Source organism: Syzygium oleosum, unplaced genomic scaffold (assembly GCF_021117445.2).
Source record: "Syzygium oleosum isolate NSW1041296 unplaced genomic scaffold, Sole_v2.1 Sole_v2.03, whole genome shotgun sequence".
In the NCBI taxonomy this organism is placed as follows: domain Eukaryota; kingdom Viridiplantae; phylum Streptophyta; class Magnoliopsida; order Myrtales; family Myrtaceae; genus Syzygium; species Syzygium oleosum.
This window is the reverse complement of record NW_026607487.1, coordinates 2,349,266-2,366,910: the sequence shown is the minus strand read 5'-3', so window position 1 is coordinate 2,366,910 and position 17,645 is coordinate 2,349,266. Positions and strand designations below refer to the sequence as shown.

At 38.8% G+C, this 17,645-nt stretch overlaps 1 long non-coding RNA gene and 1 pseudogene across 1 annotated transcript; both read left to right on the top strand.

Annotated features, from left to right (window-relative positions):
- Window positions 1-3,459: 3,459 nt before the first annotated feature.
- On the top strand, window positions 3,460-15,127 carry LOC115662768 (ATP-dependent DNA helicase Q-like 1; annotated as a pseudogene).
- Window positions 15,128-16,641: 1,514 nt separating this feature from the next.
- Window positions 16,642-17,359, top strand: LOC130137680 (uncharacterized). Its single transcript, XR_008816064.1, has 2 exons — window positions 16,642-17,015; window positions 17,198-17,359. It is a non-coding gene; the product is annotated as an uncharacterized LOC130137680 (long non-coding RNA).
- Window positions 17,360-17,645: the final 286 nt, after the last annotated feature.

The following is a 17,645-nucleotide window of genomic DNA, read 5'->3' as shown; positions in this document are numbered from 1 at the left end:
GCACGCTAAACTACCTGCGTTATGGCCAAACACCCGTTTCATTGTTGATGCTTTTCCGTATTTACAAAAATTTCATTTTCATTAACAAGTCTTGGCCCCACCAAAATTTTCTAGTTTCTTTACATTCCAAAGTTTAAGGAATTATTTTTAGAAACTTTTAGCAGAATAGGCTTCCAAATTGAAGAGCTCTATTTTGCAACAATCGTGCTTCCAGTTGTGAAATATGATAGATGATGAGCAATTATTTCCAAACTTGAGAAATAATGCCTTGGTATAGATGACTGAGAAATAATTCCTTGGTATAGATAGAATGATTGAAGTTTACTATGAGGTCCATCTCTATTTTGGTAATATCAGCTATCCATTGAAAAAATACGCAGTGTTGACGTTTTAGGAGAGATTCTTGAGGAAAGAATTTGAATGTGTTATAGAGATCTAAAAAGTTGAGAACTAGTGATGTAGGGGAAAAAACTCAAGGTCATGAGTCTATTTAAAAGTTAAATATCATTTGCACTTTACTTTGTGAAGTACATCATCTTACTAAAATGAGAATAAAAAAAACAAAATTTTCTAGCATGATATATGTTAGTGATTAAAAGGATTGATGAACAACGAAAGACGCTTTCGCGATGCTATTCTGCAAATGGTTTTAGTCCTTGCCGTATCTTCTTTTGGACCTCACCCTCTAGTCAAGTCAAACTTGTTGGCTTGGTCCCCTTGCGAAAAGTGTACGTTAATTTCTGCCCTTGGAAATGCCGAAGAAGGTTCGTGCTCTTTTGCAAGAGAGAGAAAGTCACTTCAGTTAAGTTTACCGACGTTGTTTCGTTGCGGAAGATTACGGGATGAGCCCTAAAGAGGCCCCCAAAAAGCCCACATCATTTACTTGTTCGGAAAGTTAATCGATCAATTATACAATTTTACATAACTTCATGCACGTTTGAAAATATTTAGGGTGCATTTGGTAACATTTATGTTCTTGAGAACAATTTTTGAGTAGAAATAGTTTTTTTTTATTTCTATCCCTGGACGAGTTTCTTAGCTAAAGAACGCATTTGGTAACTACGCAAAATTTATATTCTTGGAATCGAAAAAGAACATAAAAGCGTTTGGTACAATCCTAAATTTTTTTTGTGATGTGAAATTTTTCTTAGTTTGCTAGAGGAGGAAGAAGAAGGAAGAAAAAAAGAAAAGGAAAAAAAAAAGACTTGTTTCAGAAATTGTTCCCAGGAACAAAGAAGTAACTTTTTCCTGTTTCTTGTTTCTGCTTCAAATCTATTCTCTAGCTACTTTTTATTTCCGGGAATAGAAAAATTAGCTAACGTTACTAAACGAATTTCTATTCTTTTTTTGTTTCAGAGAACAAAAGAACCGAAATAAGGAAGAATGTAGATGCTCCATCAGTGCTCTTATTTGCTGCATTTGCGTTGCTTCCATCCTTTTTCCTCTTCTTGAGAAGATTATAAGCAGACACATAAAGAAGAATTGGTGCAACAAGCACCACCAAAAGAATGCCCTGAAATGAACTGGTGCAATCTTTTGTTTGCTTTGCTCTGGCTCTTCCCTTTATTTGAAATGCCTAGGCTCAACTTGACTCAATCCCCATATAGCTAGAATCAAGCTCAACCTCATAAGGAACAGATTTCTCAAGAAACGATACCTTAAAACACAAGGGCCCCCCAGAATTGGCTGTTATGCAGGAGTAAGCAAATTTGGTAGTAAAATTACATAAGCTGATCGTCTTCGTGCGAGGAATCACAAAATGCTCTCTAAGCATACGCCACGACTATATAGAGAGTAGAAGGCACACAAAGAAAGAAAGAAAGAAAGCTATGACATGCCATTTTGATTACAACAAATTCCTCCATATTCTCGGCTACTCAAAGCCACCTAAAGATTGGCATGAATATCTACAACAACTAGATGGGAAGGGAAATTGGGATCGGATCCCATCTAATTAATGGCGATTTTTTTATTTAGTATCCGTAATTTTCTTTATTAATTTTCCTCACACTAATTTGTTGGATATGTATCATTTCGTTACTTTTCTTTACAAGACGTAATTTTCTATTTGTCGTCGTAAGTGCCGTAAGTCATATGATTTGTAATATATCACAAACAATAATAATAATCTACCTTAGTTTATGGTAAATTTCTTTCTCAATTGTTAGTAAATTACCAGATAGACCGTAACTTTTCTATTATATGGATCCTATGTTTAATGTCTATTTGTTTAATAGTGAATTTCTTTCATGTACTTTTAGTAAAATATCTGAATCGATCACTACTTTCATTCACACTTTGTATAATTTTGAGGCCTACGTGTTAGTAATTTTCCTTATTCAATGCAACTTAACTTAATTAAATATAAATTTCATCACGCGTGCTTAACTTTCCTTTAATGTCCGGAAATTATGACATAATAATGATTTTACAAAGCAAATTTCACGAACCACCCTTTTTCTCTTTTTATCAACTAACTGTCCATATTGAATGCAGGACTGGCCTTGTAAAATTGAGTTTTGACTTAAGAAATTTCCATCACGCTCATGATTTTTTGGGCACGATAAAGTGGTATTTTTTTTTTGTCAAACAGTAAAGTAGTGTCAGAAATGCTATTTTTCCAAATTTTTTGAAAATCCTTCCATTGAAATATAAATATATATAAATGTTAAAATGTAATTAAGAAAAAGTATTACATTGTCAATTTTTTTCCTTTTTCTTGATGCACAAATTTGAGATACTTCTCGGATATCTATAACTTTAGCACGAGATGCATGTTTTTTTTTTTTTTTTTTGCAAAGGAGCCTTTACACATATCCCTATCTACCAATGTCAAGAATGATCCAAACCCAGAAAGCAATAAAGTCCGAAAGGCTCACTCCAAATGAGATGAAAGGTAAATTTCAACCGTATAACTTTTCTTAAGAAATTCTTTTTTTGTTTGCTAACAATGTGGTCTTCAATTTCTTAAAATACTCGATTGATCTAGATGGATGTAGCAGCTCTTACTTCGCACACGCTGGATAATTACGAAACCATATTAAGCGTCTAACTTTTTTCGTTTTTGACAATATTGCAATTCTTGTAATGTGACTTTTTCTTTAATGCAAAACATCGAAAACAAATCGTATAAATATATATATATATATATATATATATATATATATATATATATATATATATATATAAAGAAAAGGAACCATGCACAATTTGTCAGTGATTTTTGGAATTCGAATAATGATTTTCTTTTCCAAACTTTTAAGAGAGGTGCGATTGATTAATAATTTTTCATGTGTCTTCTCACCGAATAAGCCCAAGGGTGTCAAATGAAACCAGAAGAACTTACGGGGAGGGGGTGGAAATCGAACTCAAACAAACTTCAGATGCGAAAACTGAATTTTCAAGGAAAAAAATTGAAAATATCTGGCTCCATTCTGTCTCCCATCATCCAGCGTATGAAAAATAGAAAGGGGAAACGTCAATCGCGCCATCGCTGGGCAAGGTTTTCTTTCGAAGAGAGCACTCCGAGCGCGCTCTCTCGACAGAGGCTACGGCTCGATTCGATTCCATTCCGACACGTGCATTGTCGATCGATCGATCGAATCGATTCGATGGAGGATCGGGGGGTTGGAGGAGGTAGAGAAAGCTCGGTTGCTCAGCTTGGCTCTCGACTTCGGCTTCGACGAGCAGTCCGCCACCAAGTGCCTGGACCGCCTCGTTTCCCTCTACGGTAACTCGAATCGTCTCTTCGTCGCCCATTTCTTGTGCTGATTAGCGTTTGCAGAGGTGTTTCTCGTCCCCACCATGACGATGGCTGTAGAATAGGGTGCTTAGTGAAGTAGTATTACTGACGAGCAAAATGTTTGGCACGGTTCCAGTTTGACGTGTCGAGGCTCCTTTGGATGGTGGTTCCTCTTGGTTATTGGCCGAATTGGGTGGTATCTGGTGATTAGGGAATGGCGTAATTGCTTGTGTTGCGCGGATGATTTTTGAATTGATTGATTGTGCATTCCTAAATAAGGAGATTTATTGCGGTTAGTCAGTGTTCTGATGATGGCTCTGAAATTGCCTACTTTGGATTTGAATGGAATGGAGCTGGTTAAGTTTTTGTTCATTGAGCGTTAATCTCATTGTCATTTCTTTGTGGGTTTGGCGGAGTAGTCTTATTGACTTGCAAAATCATCTCTTTCTTCGTTTGGTTTTTCTTAAGGTGACAAAGGTCGAGAGTTTATCACTGTGGAGCACTGTGGCAATGATTTTCTAGCAGAACTTGCCGAAACTATGCAAGATACTGGGGATTGGGATAATTTGCAAGCTGCGGAATTAGAAGCTTGTGGAATTTTGACTGACATGTTTGGCCAAGATATCCCTAATGAGGGTGAATGCAGTGTTGTGCACGATGTTAATATTATAGAAGATTCTCCACAACCTGAGAAAAATCGAACTTTTCTTGAGGTAGATTCCTCCACTGGCAGTGAGGATGAAGATGATATATTTGGCAGTAAAATGGGCAGGAAATTCACATGCTATATTCCTGATCAAAGCAGTACTCCGGGCAATTCATCCACTCAACTTCTGGCCAGACGTTCTTTAGAATCCATGGTATGCTTCTGAAAACTGTGAAGTTGTCTCACTCCTTTCTGCCCCCACCAGTTTGAAGGGATTAAGAAAAAGAAAGAAAAACAGGGTGGCTTGGTATGTTTTTTCCCATGCCCAAAACTGATTTGGTTGATAGTTGTTAAGTTTGTGGCTTGAGTTTTTGATTCATGGACCTAGATTTGGCTTGGGATTGGCCTGTGTAATTGCATGGACCAAATATGCGGCTTGAAGAATGTCCCACTATTGTATAGGGTTGGCCGTTCGGTGAAGCAACTGTGGACACCCTGAAGAAGCCACAATAGTTATCGGGCAAATTCCAGGAGTCTGGCCACAATGGTCCAGTTGTTTAGAAGGTTGACAAAAAGTTGGCAGATCTTGGCACATCCTTTTATTCTTTTAACAATGAATATGCAACCCATGTTTTTATATATTTTTGTTGCCGAGGTATATTGGGGCCAACATGGAAAATGAGAAGAATTGAGAACAGATTGTCTTGGTTTTTGATCGAGAGAGATTAGAGTGTCCTCAGAAAACTCTTGGGAAACGCTTTCCACTCGTCTCGTTCGTTTTTTATTGACTCTTGCAATTGGGGTTTTGGTTAGTGAGAAATTGATTTATTTCTTGTTGTAATTCACTCTTGGTCATTCTGAAATAACTCCTCCCGTTGACGTAGACGAAACTGCCCAACCCCTTAAATTAGTGTGTCACTGTTCTTTGCTCTTAAAATTATGTCTTTCCTTGATCATTTCCAGTTTGCTTGTAATTCTGCTCACAGCAAAGGACCTTACGCAAGGTACCTGTACAAAAGCATTTAGTAAACTGATTATGAGGGCTCTCATATGATCAAATGTATAATAGACACTCCTAACTCGCCAGTTACTTCCACAGTCTGTAAGATCTAAAATGACTTATATTTGATTTGTTTGGTCAATAAAAACAGTTGAGTTTTGTTTTGGATGATGTAACAATACCTATATTTTCTCAAATATTTTGAGAGTATAGTACATCATCCAAGTGTGGAACTTAGCATCCAGCGTCTTCGATAGGAGTGTTTCGTGATATGAAGGCTTGGGATTTCTTTGTGCACAATTTTCATTTTGCATCACTCCATGTCAGAAACTATTTATGGTGCTGAAGAGGCTTATTTGTGTTGAAGGACTGTAAGAACACTGTCACTCAAGGTTCGATATCATCAGTTTCAAATAAAGACATTCCTCTCAGATTTTGACGTGCAAACTAGGAACTGTGAGTTATGAGGAATTGCAAAGCTTGGATGACGTAGAATTGGCAAATGTTGTGATATTCGGAAACAAGGCATTTCAACCAATGCAGCATCAGGGTTGTAAAGCTTCTGTAGCCAAGCAAGATTGCTTCATCTCATGCCCACTAGAGGTGGTAAAAGTTTATGTTACTAGGTTAGTGAATGTTAACATTATTTCATTTGTGTAATGATCGTACGTAGAAGTATGTGTGGAGACAATGTTTAGAGCACAAGCCCTGTGCACTTTGCTCAATGGTTCCACCAACTAAATGTCAAAGGGTGGACCTGTATTTAAAAATTTAAGCTTTAACATGATCTAATAATCTGCTTTGTTTAGCACTGTTAAGAAGGTTGTGAACTTAAGGAAGGAAATGTTTATCAAATGAAAATTAAGCGATAGGAAGTGAAATAGGTACATAACCATGGTTTCCAATGTATTGGATCAGACAAAATTAGAAAAGAAGGAAATACGGTACATTCTCGTTCTGCTTCGCACATCTGTATCTGTTCTGTAATTTCTAGAATTTAAAGTTTGTACTATGCTTCTAGGACCTTCTAATCACTTACTGGAAAATTCATCTTGTTTATGCATGTAAGTGTTGTTGTCAGTCATAATTTAGGTCCAATTCAAATGGGTTACTAGGTCAAAGAGGAACAAGTTTTCAAAGTACTTCAACCAAATATGGGTTCTAGATATCTATATTACCTCGCAGTTTGTCGCTATGCCATTATCTCACAAGGGGTGATGATCTATGACTTCTTTTTCCCATAACTGGTTTGAAATCAATGTCCTTTAATATACATTGGATCTTGGTAGCATTCAAAATATTTGATTTACTGAATTAAGGAGGAAGATATTAATCTGCATTTATTAACTTGAATTTTTTAGAAGTGTTTTCTGTTCAGTCTTGAAGTATTTGATATATGTTTCTAGCTGAAAGTAATTATAAGACCAGTAGTGACAACTGGTCCTTTCTGATCCGCTGATGGTGAAAGAACTTATAATTCCCTTGTCCCTTCCTCTCTTCATGTGCTCTTGTGATGTTTTTACCTTTCGTTTCAGCTGCCAGCAACTCTTAAAACAGGTGTCACAGTTGGTATTGTAGTTCGGCTAAGTTCGTATATCAGAAATTAAAATCAAGCGTTAGGAAAACTAACCTAAAAGCAGTACAACCAAATAAGCAGAATGTTGATCCGAGCCCAACGAATTAACGTCGTGTCCTTAAGACGAATTTGGCCCCTCAATCAGTACCCGAGGATATTGGACAATCGTCTCCCAGGATAGAACGGATCTCGTTCCTCCGAAGCGGTATGTATTCGGAGGACTCCAACGAACGCAATTTTGCAGAACAATCGCACGAAATGACAATGATGAAGAATGAGAGTGCAGCAGAATGCCGCGAAAATATTAAATGCCAAGAGCACTTCGTTCGGTCATGTATGAATGAATAGTCATGAAGGAATTTCGGATATAGAAGGATGAAACCGAAGAGTCACCAACCGAACAATTTTGTTCGGTCATGTGAACAGTCACGAGCCGAGCCTTAAACCGGTTTGGTTCGTGAACAGGCGCGAAGGGCTTCGGTTTTCGTTCGGGCGAATCGAACCTCACGAACAGACATGTTTGTTTGTCCAAAAATAAATAAATAAATAAATAATTTCTAAACAACGTGTCTGTTCGAAAAATAAAAAATAAAAACCGATAGAGAGTGGACCCGGAACCGAACCGAGCCGAGCCGGCCGGACGGACGGCGGCGGCGGCGCGCGCGCGGGGGGTGGACCGACCTAGCTTGACGTAGGTCCTCTCTCTTCCACAAAAGTGGGGTACCCCTTGAGGCCCAAACCCATTTGTGAGGCTCAACTATTTGAACCCATCTCCCATCTCTCTTCTACCCTATGTGGGACACTTTCACCCACACACTTCTCATTCAATTCTATGGGATTTTGGTTCCAAAATCCCAACAATCCCCCACATGAATGAGAAGTTCAGATATCATGACTCTTTGTGTATGCATGAGATGCAATATGCGATTATTCCATGAGAAAATGTTGCATCAGGATAAGTAGTCTGAGACCTTGAACTTTCCTTAGTGAAACCTATCGGACTTACTCGACAATCAAGTAGACTTGATGTCTTTGAACCGTCGACCTTTGGTGTAAGCCTAGACAATAGAAATCACACAACCTGTTTCTCGAACAAAATTGGTTCTCCTTGTTGTGTTCGTTTTGGCCATGAACACCGCCCGGTCTCATGAGTGTTTTAGAGAATTCGGCCTTTTCAATTCTCACAGAAGCGGCCCTCACTTCACACTCACATAGGTGATTTCTGAACATATAGTATATCACATACTCAATTCAGAATCATTAAAAGCTTTTGCTTAACCTTCACATATTAATATTGTCTTCATCCAGGAATGAGTAAAAATTTAACAAGACTCTACACCTGTCTTCATAACTTAGTTGTCCCTTTGAACCTAGATCTTGGGATCTCCAATCAACTAGGTAGGGTTTCCGCTATGATGACTTGTTTATAGGCCTTAAACCCATTCCCCTTGATGTTTTTGCAACCATCTCTCCAGTTAGGCCTTTTGTCAATGGATCCGCAATATTATCTTTTGACTTCACATAGTCAATGGTGATAATTCCACTAGAGAGAAGTTGTCTTACTGTGTCATGTCTTCGACGTATGTGTCGAGACTTACCGTTATACATGACATTCTTTGCTCTTCCTATTGCCGCTTGACTGTCACAATGTATACATACAGCGGGCACTGGTTTAGGCCAATTAGGAATATCTTCCAAGAAATTTCGAAGCCATTCCTGCTTCTTCACCGGCTTTATCCAAAGCAATAAATTCTGATTCCTTAGTGGATCTTGCAATACAAGTTTGTTTGGATGATTTCCAAGACACTGCCGCTCCCCCAAGTGTGAATACATATCCACTTGTCGATTTTGTGTCTTTAGTGCCGGTTATCCAATTTGCATCACAGTATCCTTCAAGTACCACTGGATATTCTGTGTAATGCAAAGCATAATCTTGAGTATGCTTTAAGTAGCCCAATAAAAGTTTCATTGCTTTCCAATGATTTTCATTTGGACTAATCAGAAATCGACTTAGCTTGCTAACCGCACAAGCTATGTCCGGCCTAGTACGAGTTCATGACATACATTAAACTGCCTAGTATACTAGCATACTCATTTTGAGCCTTACTTTCACCAGTATTCTTCGAAAGATGTAAATTAACATCTATAGGAGTCTTTACCGGTACAATATCTAGATTCTTGCACTTTCCAAGAATCGTCTTAATATAATGGGATTGTGATAGAGCTAATCCTCCATATGTTTTATGGATTTTAACTCCTAAAATAACATCTGCAACCCCCATATCTTTCGTATCAAATTTACTTGTGAGCATGCGTTTGGTCGCCTTAACAACCTCACTATCGCTGCCCATTATAAGCATGTCATCTACATATAAGCACAAAATGGCAAAACCATTATGAGTGTTCTTAACATATACACATTTATCACACTCATTGATCTTGAAACCATTCGACAACATGACTTGGTCGAATTTAGCATGCCATTGTTTCGGTGCTTGTTTCAATCCATAGAGTGACTTGATAAGCCGACATACTTTCTTCTCTTGACTTGGAACAATGAACCCTTCGGGTTGTTCCAAATATATTTCTTCTTCCAAATCCCCGTTTAAGAAGGCCGTCTTAACATCCATTTGATGGATTTCAAGCTTATACACCGGCCGCTATGGCAATTAGCATCCTTATGGATGTAATTCTAGTAACAGTGAATAAGTATCAAAATAATCAAGACCTTCTCGTTGCTTGTATCCTTTTACTACAAGCCTAGCCTTATATTTATCAATAGCACCATCCGCTTTCATTTTCCTCTTGAAAATCCACTTACATTGTAGTGGTTTATTACCAGGAGGAAGGTCAACCAATTCCCATGTATGGTTTGACAAGATGGATTCAACTTCACTATTGATAGCTTCTTTCCGAACGGGGCTTAAGCGAAGTCACAGACTTCTTTGAATGTCCGAGGCTCATTCTCTAACAGATACGTTAAGAAATCAGGTCCAAAAGACGTGGAAGTCCTTTGTCTTTTACTACGTCTAGGTTCATCCTCAATTGGATCATTTCTAGATATAGTATCTCAAGACCTCTTATTATTATCAATTGGCTCATATACTATGTTATACGGAAATATATTTTCAAAGAACGAAGCGTCCCTTGATTCAATTATCGTATTAACATGTATATCTGGGATCTCTGACTTGTGAACAAGAAAACGATATGCATTGCTATTCTGAGCATATCCGATAAAAACACAATCAACAGTCTTTGGTCCTATCTTAACCTTTTTAGGCTTAGGAACCGCAACCTTAGCCAAACACCCCCACACTTTGAGATAATTCAAGTTAGGCATTCTGCCTTTCCATTTCTCATAGGGAGTTTGTTGTGTTTTTCTGTGGGGCACTCGATTTAAAATAAAATTCGCCGTCAAAACAGCTTCCCCCCACAAATTCTGTGGTAAACCGGAACTATTCAACAATGCATTCATTGTTTCCTTTAAAGACCGGTTTTTCCTTTCTGCCACTCCATTAGATTGCGGCGTATAAGGAGGAGTCATTTGGTGAACGATACCAAACTCAGTACAAATTTCCTCAAAAGGAAATTCATATTCACCTCCTCTGTCACTTCTTATCATTTTAACTTTCTTATTCAACTGAGTTTCAACTTCGGATTTGTAAATTCTAAAGGCATTCACAGCCTCATCTTTGCTACTAAGCAAATAAACATAACAATACCTCGAGCAGTCATCTATAAATGTGATAAAATACTTATTACCACCTCTTGACGGTATTGATTTCATATCGCATATATCTGTGTGTATTAAATCTAAAGGTTCTGAGACTCTATTGTCTACAGAATGAAAAGGAGGCTTAGAAAATTTAGATTCAACACACACTTGGCATTTCTCACTAGAACATTCGAATTTTGGCAATAATCCCATGTTCATTAATTTCTTTATCGACTTATAGTTAACGTGTCCTAATCTAGCATGCCATAAATTAGGAGACTCAAGCACATAAGCAGAAACAACTTTATTCATAACATCATTGGGTACAACAGTCATTACATTTAACTTGAAAAGACCATCACTGAGGTAACCCTTTCCTACATACATCTCATTCTTGGAGAGTACAAACTTATCGGATACAAAAACCAACTTGAAGCCATTCTTGCTAAGAAGAGATCCGGACACTAAATTCTTGCGTATGTCTGGCACATGTAGCACATTATTTAGTGTCACAACTTTCCCAGATGTCATCTTTAGAGCAACCTTTCCAACACCTTCAACCTTAGAGGTCGATGAATTACCCATGTAGAGTTTTTCATCACCTTCCATAGGCATGTAAGATGAGAACATTGATTTATTGGCGCAAATATGACGAGTTGCTCCAGTATCAATCCACCACTCCTTGGGGTTTCCCACCATGTTACACTCGGATATCATAGCAGTTAGATTGATATCATCAACACCATTGGAAATTTGTTCCACCACATTAGCTTTGAGTTTTACTGTCTTTTCTTGGCTCTGCGATCTTTGGCTCGATGTCCAGACTTGCCACAGTTGAAGCACTTGCCAACGAACTTCTTCAGGCCTTGGGTGAATCCCTCTCCAGACTTGCTAGTCATTTTTCTCTTCTTGTTGGGTTTTGATCCTTCTTCAACAACATTGACCCTTGAGACCGCCAAATTGCTGCCAACTTTCTTTTCGAAATTTCTATTGTCTTCCTCTATCCTCAACCGAACAATCAAGTCTTCAAGTGACAACTCCTTTCTCTTGTGTTTGAGATAATTCTTGAAATCTCTCCAGGATGGTGGCAATTTTTCAATGAATGCAGCCACTTGAAATGTCTCGCTTAGAGTCATTCCTTCAAAGATGAATATCATGCATAATCACTTGAAGCTCTTGAACCCGACTTAAGACGGTCTTTGAATCAACCATCTTGAAGTCCAGAAATTTACCGACAATGAATTTCTTCAATCCGGCATCTTCGGTTTTGTATTTCTTGTCCAGACTATCCCATAACTCTTTAGCCGTTTTTAGCGGACTATGTACGTTATAGAGAGTATTGTCCAGACCGTTGAGGACATAGTTGCGACACAGGAAGTCAGAATGATTCCATGCATCCACAGCAGCAAGCTTTTCTTTATTTGTCTCTCCAACGTCCAATTTAGGACCATCCTCATTGAGGAATCTAGCCAAGTTCAAGGTCGTGAGATAGAACAACATCTTTTGTTGCCATCTCTTGAAATCCGTACCATTGAACTTTTCTGGCTTTTCTCCGTGATTCGGAATAGGATTAACCGAAGTCGAAGCCGAAGCCATTTCTGAATTATAAACACATACCATATTCACGAACAGAATTGAAAATTTCTAATATGAACAGTATTCGAAAAATTTGTTAACGAACGGAATGTGCAAACGTAATCGTATTCTATACGACTATGACAAGGAACATACGAACTATACAAAAGTTCGAATTAAAGAAACGGCAATATGATATTTGATAGAAAAACTCAATGGACAACGCATAAGAATATACGAACAGAACCGAAGTCAAAATTCGTCTTAAGATTGTAGTTCGGCTAAGTTCGTATATCAGAAATTAAAATCAAGCGTTAGGAAAACTAACCTGAAAGCAGTACAACCAAATAAGCAGAATGTTGATCCGAGCCCAACGAATTAACGTCGTGTCCTTAAGACGAATTTGGCCCCTCAATCAGTACCCGAGGATATTGGACAATCGTCTCCCAGGATAGAACGGATCTCGTTCCTCCGAAACGGTACGTATTCGGAGGACTCCAACGAACGCAATTTTGCAGAACAATCGCACGAAATGACAATGATGAAGAATGAGAGTGCAGCAGAATGCCGCGAAAATATTAAATGCCAAGAGCACTTCGTTCGGTCATGTATGAATGAATAGTCATGAAGGAATTTTGGATATAGAAGGATGAAACCGAAGAGTCACCAACCGAACCGAGCCGGCCGGCCGGACGGACGGCGGCGGCGCGCGCGCGGGGGGTGGATCGACCTAGCTTGACGTAGGTCCTCTCTCTTCCACAAAAGTGGGGTACCCCTTGGGGCCCAAACCCATTTGTGAGGCTCAACTATTTGAACCCATCTCCCATCTCTCTTCTACCCTATGTGGGACACTTTCACCCACACACTTCTCATTCAATTCTATGGGATTTTGGTTCCAAAATCCCAACAGGTATATCTCCCTTGCTATCTCTCAATAAGATCAAATAATTACTTGAAACCTCAAGTACGGAATACCATCTACTTTCTTGAACTCCCTACAAACTGTTGCCCAAGCAGCAGCTGTCTACCTAGAACTAAGGCAAGGTTTAGCTCCATTGGACTTCTAAAACTTTTCTATTGAGTATTATGACTGTCAAATTATTAGTCTCCACTTCTGCTTTGCCTGCCTTTTCAGAAAAAGATAAACCATCGTGCAAGCTATTGTATGTAACTCCTGAAAGGATTGTGGGAAACCCATCATTTCTTGATATTGAAATGGATTGTTTCTGATGCACCATAACTTTTTCTAGAAGGTTTTGTATTCGACCATCATATTACAGGCACAACTAGCTGGTTTTGTTGTTGATGAGGCACATTGCGTGAGGTATTTGTAATCTTTGGCATGCCTTGTACATGAAGAAAGATCATGCTAGAGTTACTTCAAAAAGAATAATTATTTGTGATGTTGCCACTGCAAAACTATTGTCCTTGTTCCTGATAAATATAAGCAAGTTAACTTTTATATATGCTAATTTAAACTCATTTTCAAACTCTTTTGCACTTTCTGTGTTCTAGCCTAACTAAATTGTCAGTGTTCCACTAGACCTTCTGAAGCCTAGACCCCTCTGAAGTTCTAATATAACAGAATGCAGTTTTCCACGCCCTAAACGTGAGAAAATGAGGAAAGTGTTTTCCCGGAAAATATTTTCCATGAAACAAATGTAGCCTTAGTGGCACATCGTTCATTATATTGAGTAAAGAGCACACAACTTAAATAAGCTCCAATGGAAATTACTTCCTAAAGTAATTGGAACCGGCATAAGCTTGGATAAGGATCCAATCTCCTGTCTATGTTTGGCAGGATAGTCTCTTAAGCTGGTTCTTGTGTCCCTATTTATTCTATTAACGCTTATACTTAATGTTAACAACTTGAGAAAGGCAAAGGTTCACCCATGTGATCATTGATTGTGTTTCTTACAAGGTCTTAACTGGATTTGCTCTGCCAGTGTGATCTCATGAAAGGAACATACTGCTAGTTTGAGCTTTTCTAGTACATTTGACTGATTAACGAGTAAAGCTCATTGATTGTCACTTTTGTGGTTGTCATTATTGTTGTCTATGGGGACATGATTTTCGTCCAGATTATAGGGGACTGTGATGTCTCGAGCAGAACTTTCCGTATGTCCCAGTGATGGCCTTAACTGCAACTGCCACTCACTCAGTTCGTGAGGTACTAAACTTACACATTAACCTCCTGATTATGTTGAAATAATCTGTTTGTTCTGACTGAATTATACATCCATTGTAGGATATCCTAAAAGCTCTTGGGGTTCCCCATGCTCTTGTTCTTGAGACAAGCTTTGACAGACCAAATCTAAAATATGAGGTGATAGCTAAGACCAAGGAACCACTGAAGCAGCTTGGAGAGCTGCTGAAGAATCGTTTTGCTAATTTTCGTGGCATAGAATATTGCCTTTCGAAGAGTGAATGTGTTGATGTTGCAAAATACTTGAACGAGAAGTGCCGTATAAAGATGGTGTACTATCATGCTAGATTAGCAGCCCGTCAAAGAGTAGCTGTTCAAAAGAAATGGCATACTGGAGAGGTCCAGATTGGATGTGCTACCATTGCCTTTGGGATGGGAATAGACAAACCTGATGTTGTAAGCCAAAATGGACTCTGCCCTTTGCCTATTTCCTATGTTTTAAAATCAAGCTGACATGCTGGCAAATACTCAGCTAATCAACTTTTCTTCTAATGTTTTAGCTTCACCGATGGGTTTCGTAGTGTGCTTGAAAGTACACTTCGCTGGTTCCATAGTCCAGTGGCCTACTAAATTTTGTCATTCTTGGCTATTGATTGCAGAAACTAGTGAATTATGTATTGGTTCAAGTCAAGTTCTTTCTACCACGCATGGAACTTTGCTGTACTGTAATTAAGTTAGATTTGGTTAAAGTTCTTTTCTTTAAGGTAAAAGTGGCAAATGACTCCGATCTAAAATGTCGTTTCTGTTCAACATGTGGCAGTGTCTGATCCTAAACCAAAGGAAACACATGAATTATGCTTGACATCTTGAATTCCATAATTCTTTCTTTGTTTTTCGGAGATGCGCACCGAAGTCAAACGATGTGTCTTTTCTCTTTCTTTCCTGGCAAGAGAAAAGCGTTGTTATTGATTAAGAAAAATGGCATGATAACCTCTAAATTTCAATTCGATTGCAATGTCATGTTGGACTCTTGATATAGTTTTGAACTATTCATAAATATTTAATGTAAAATTTTCTTTTAATCAAATAAGGAAAAAGTCATCACAAGTCCCCGAATCATTGCCAAATGTGCAATCTAGTCCTTAATTTTTTTCTTTTTGTGATTGATGCTATCGGATCGGACCGTATCTTCTTAAATTTTTTTATTTATGATGAGGTAGGTAATTTATATGGACCCGATCTTTTCCTAAAGCTGGAAAATCATTTTGTGCACCTCACTCCTACGAAACATTATTAGTTTCAACATGATATTTCAACAAATTTTTTAGCAAGAAAGAACATACAAAGTAACAACAATAACCAAAGAATTAATCCCATTAGCTTTGGAAAGCAAAACCTTTTCCTTGACACTTTCTAATAGGGGTGAGCAACACGGATTGTCTAAACCGGGAGCCACTTGGATCGGTCAGTTCTAGGTGATTCCCGAGGGCGTCAATCCAGTTCCTGGTTTCATAAAATTGGAACTGGTGATTTTTGGTCCGGTCCCTAGTTCTAAGGGAGAATTGGATCGACATGACTGCCCGGATCAAACTGATGATTTTTTAATTTTTTATTTCTCACTCAAATTTCTTACCCTTCCCTTTTCACATGTCCTGCTCGAATCTACTTCGTTGTCTATCTTTGTCCTCTATGTTCGGTAAGCCGCTCATAAAATTAACCACTATGAATAATCTTTAAACTCTCAAACGAGTACACACCAACCAATTAGTATCATAATGGGTTCGTGATGTGATCAAAGTTATAAAATTCTTATTAAAAAGGAGTAGTTTGGGTTTTCAATATTTAAACACAGATATATGCGAGGGGTTGTATCAGTCCGGTCCCCAGTTCTAGAAATTGGGAACCGATCCTTATGATCCAGTTCTCAATTTTTGGGTGAAATCGGACTGAAACGGGAAGCGATCACCTTACTTTCTAACAGGACAACAAAAGACACCAGCAAGAGGCAAAAAGGAAAGGGAAATAGCAACTTTTCTCCAATTTAAGCAGGCTTAACCCAGGTCCAAAAAACTGACCAAAAAAAGAAAAAACCCAGGTCCAAAAAAAAAAAAAAGCCTTAACCCACAAGACTGACACGTGGCGGTCTGACATAGCACTTTGACTCTTTGAAAAAAAGACAAAAAAAAAATGCTTGTTTAACGGCAAGATGGCTGTCTCTTTTCCTCTCAGATTTTAATGCACAAAAAACCAGTCAATCTCTCTCTCCCTCTCTCTCTTTATTCTTCTTTTGGGCACAAATTTCCATTTCACTTTTTTATTTTTCATTTTATTTTTTTTCGCCATTTCTAAACGCTCGAGCTCCTCGCATCCTGTCTCCTGTCTTCTACTCTTCTTCCTCCTCCTCCTCATCGTCTTCATCTCGCCAGCTCTCTCTCTCTCATCGGCGTCAAGTTCGCCGAGCGATTCCATAGCCTGCAGACGGCCGACTCTCGTCGTTTTTCCTGTTTCCACGCACGTCTCGCCTGCGATGCCGGTTCAGATCCCTAATGTCGATAAACTCGATGCGTAACTCAGCGTCGCCCGTTGCAATTTATCATTGCGTTCGGCGGGAGGTAAGTGCGAATCTCGAGTAGCTCGCGTGAAAATTCGTGATTTTGTTTTTGTTTGTGCGCGCGCTACTGTTCTGTTCGCACGTGAATCTCGAGCGCGCGCTCTCTCTCTCTCGCGAGAGACTGCGGATCGATTTGATTCCGGCTGGGGCATCACCGATCGATCGACCGAATCGCTCGAGCAGGTTCAAATTCCATGGTGGAGGAGCGGGGGCCTTGGAGGTAGAGAAAATTTGTCTGATCTGTTGATGATGATGGCTATGGAATGGTAGTCTTTCCTTTTGGATTTGAATGGGAACGCAGCTGACTGAACTTTTTAGTTCATGGAGCTGTGATTGAAATTGTCTGATCCGTTCTTCTCTCCTCTCCTCTTTTTCAGTAAGCCTTGGGAGTTGGGAAGCGAAACTTCTTCCGTCCTTTCGAAACTTTTCACGGTTATTGTTGCAGTTATTTATAGGGTCTCGATGTAAATTGTGAACGAACTTTCGTAATGAAGCTCAAAACAAATCGCTAGCAGCATGAGTGGAAGAAAAAAGGGGAAAAAAAGCCACTCAATCGGGTTGACCCGTTCATCCAATTTTTCCGGTCGATTCACGATTGTCCAACTTGAAATCATTTCAGTCGATGAGGCCA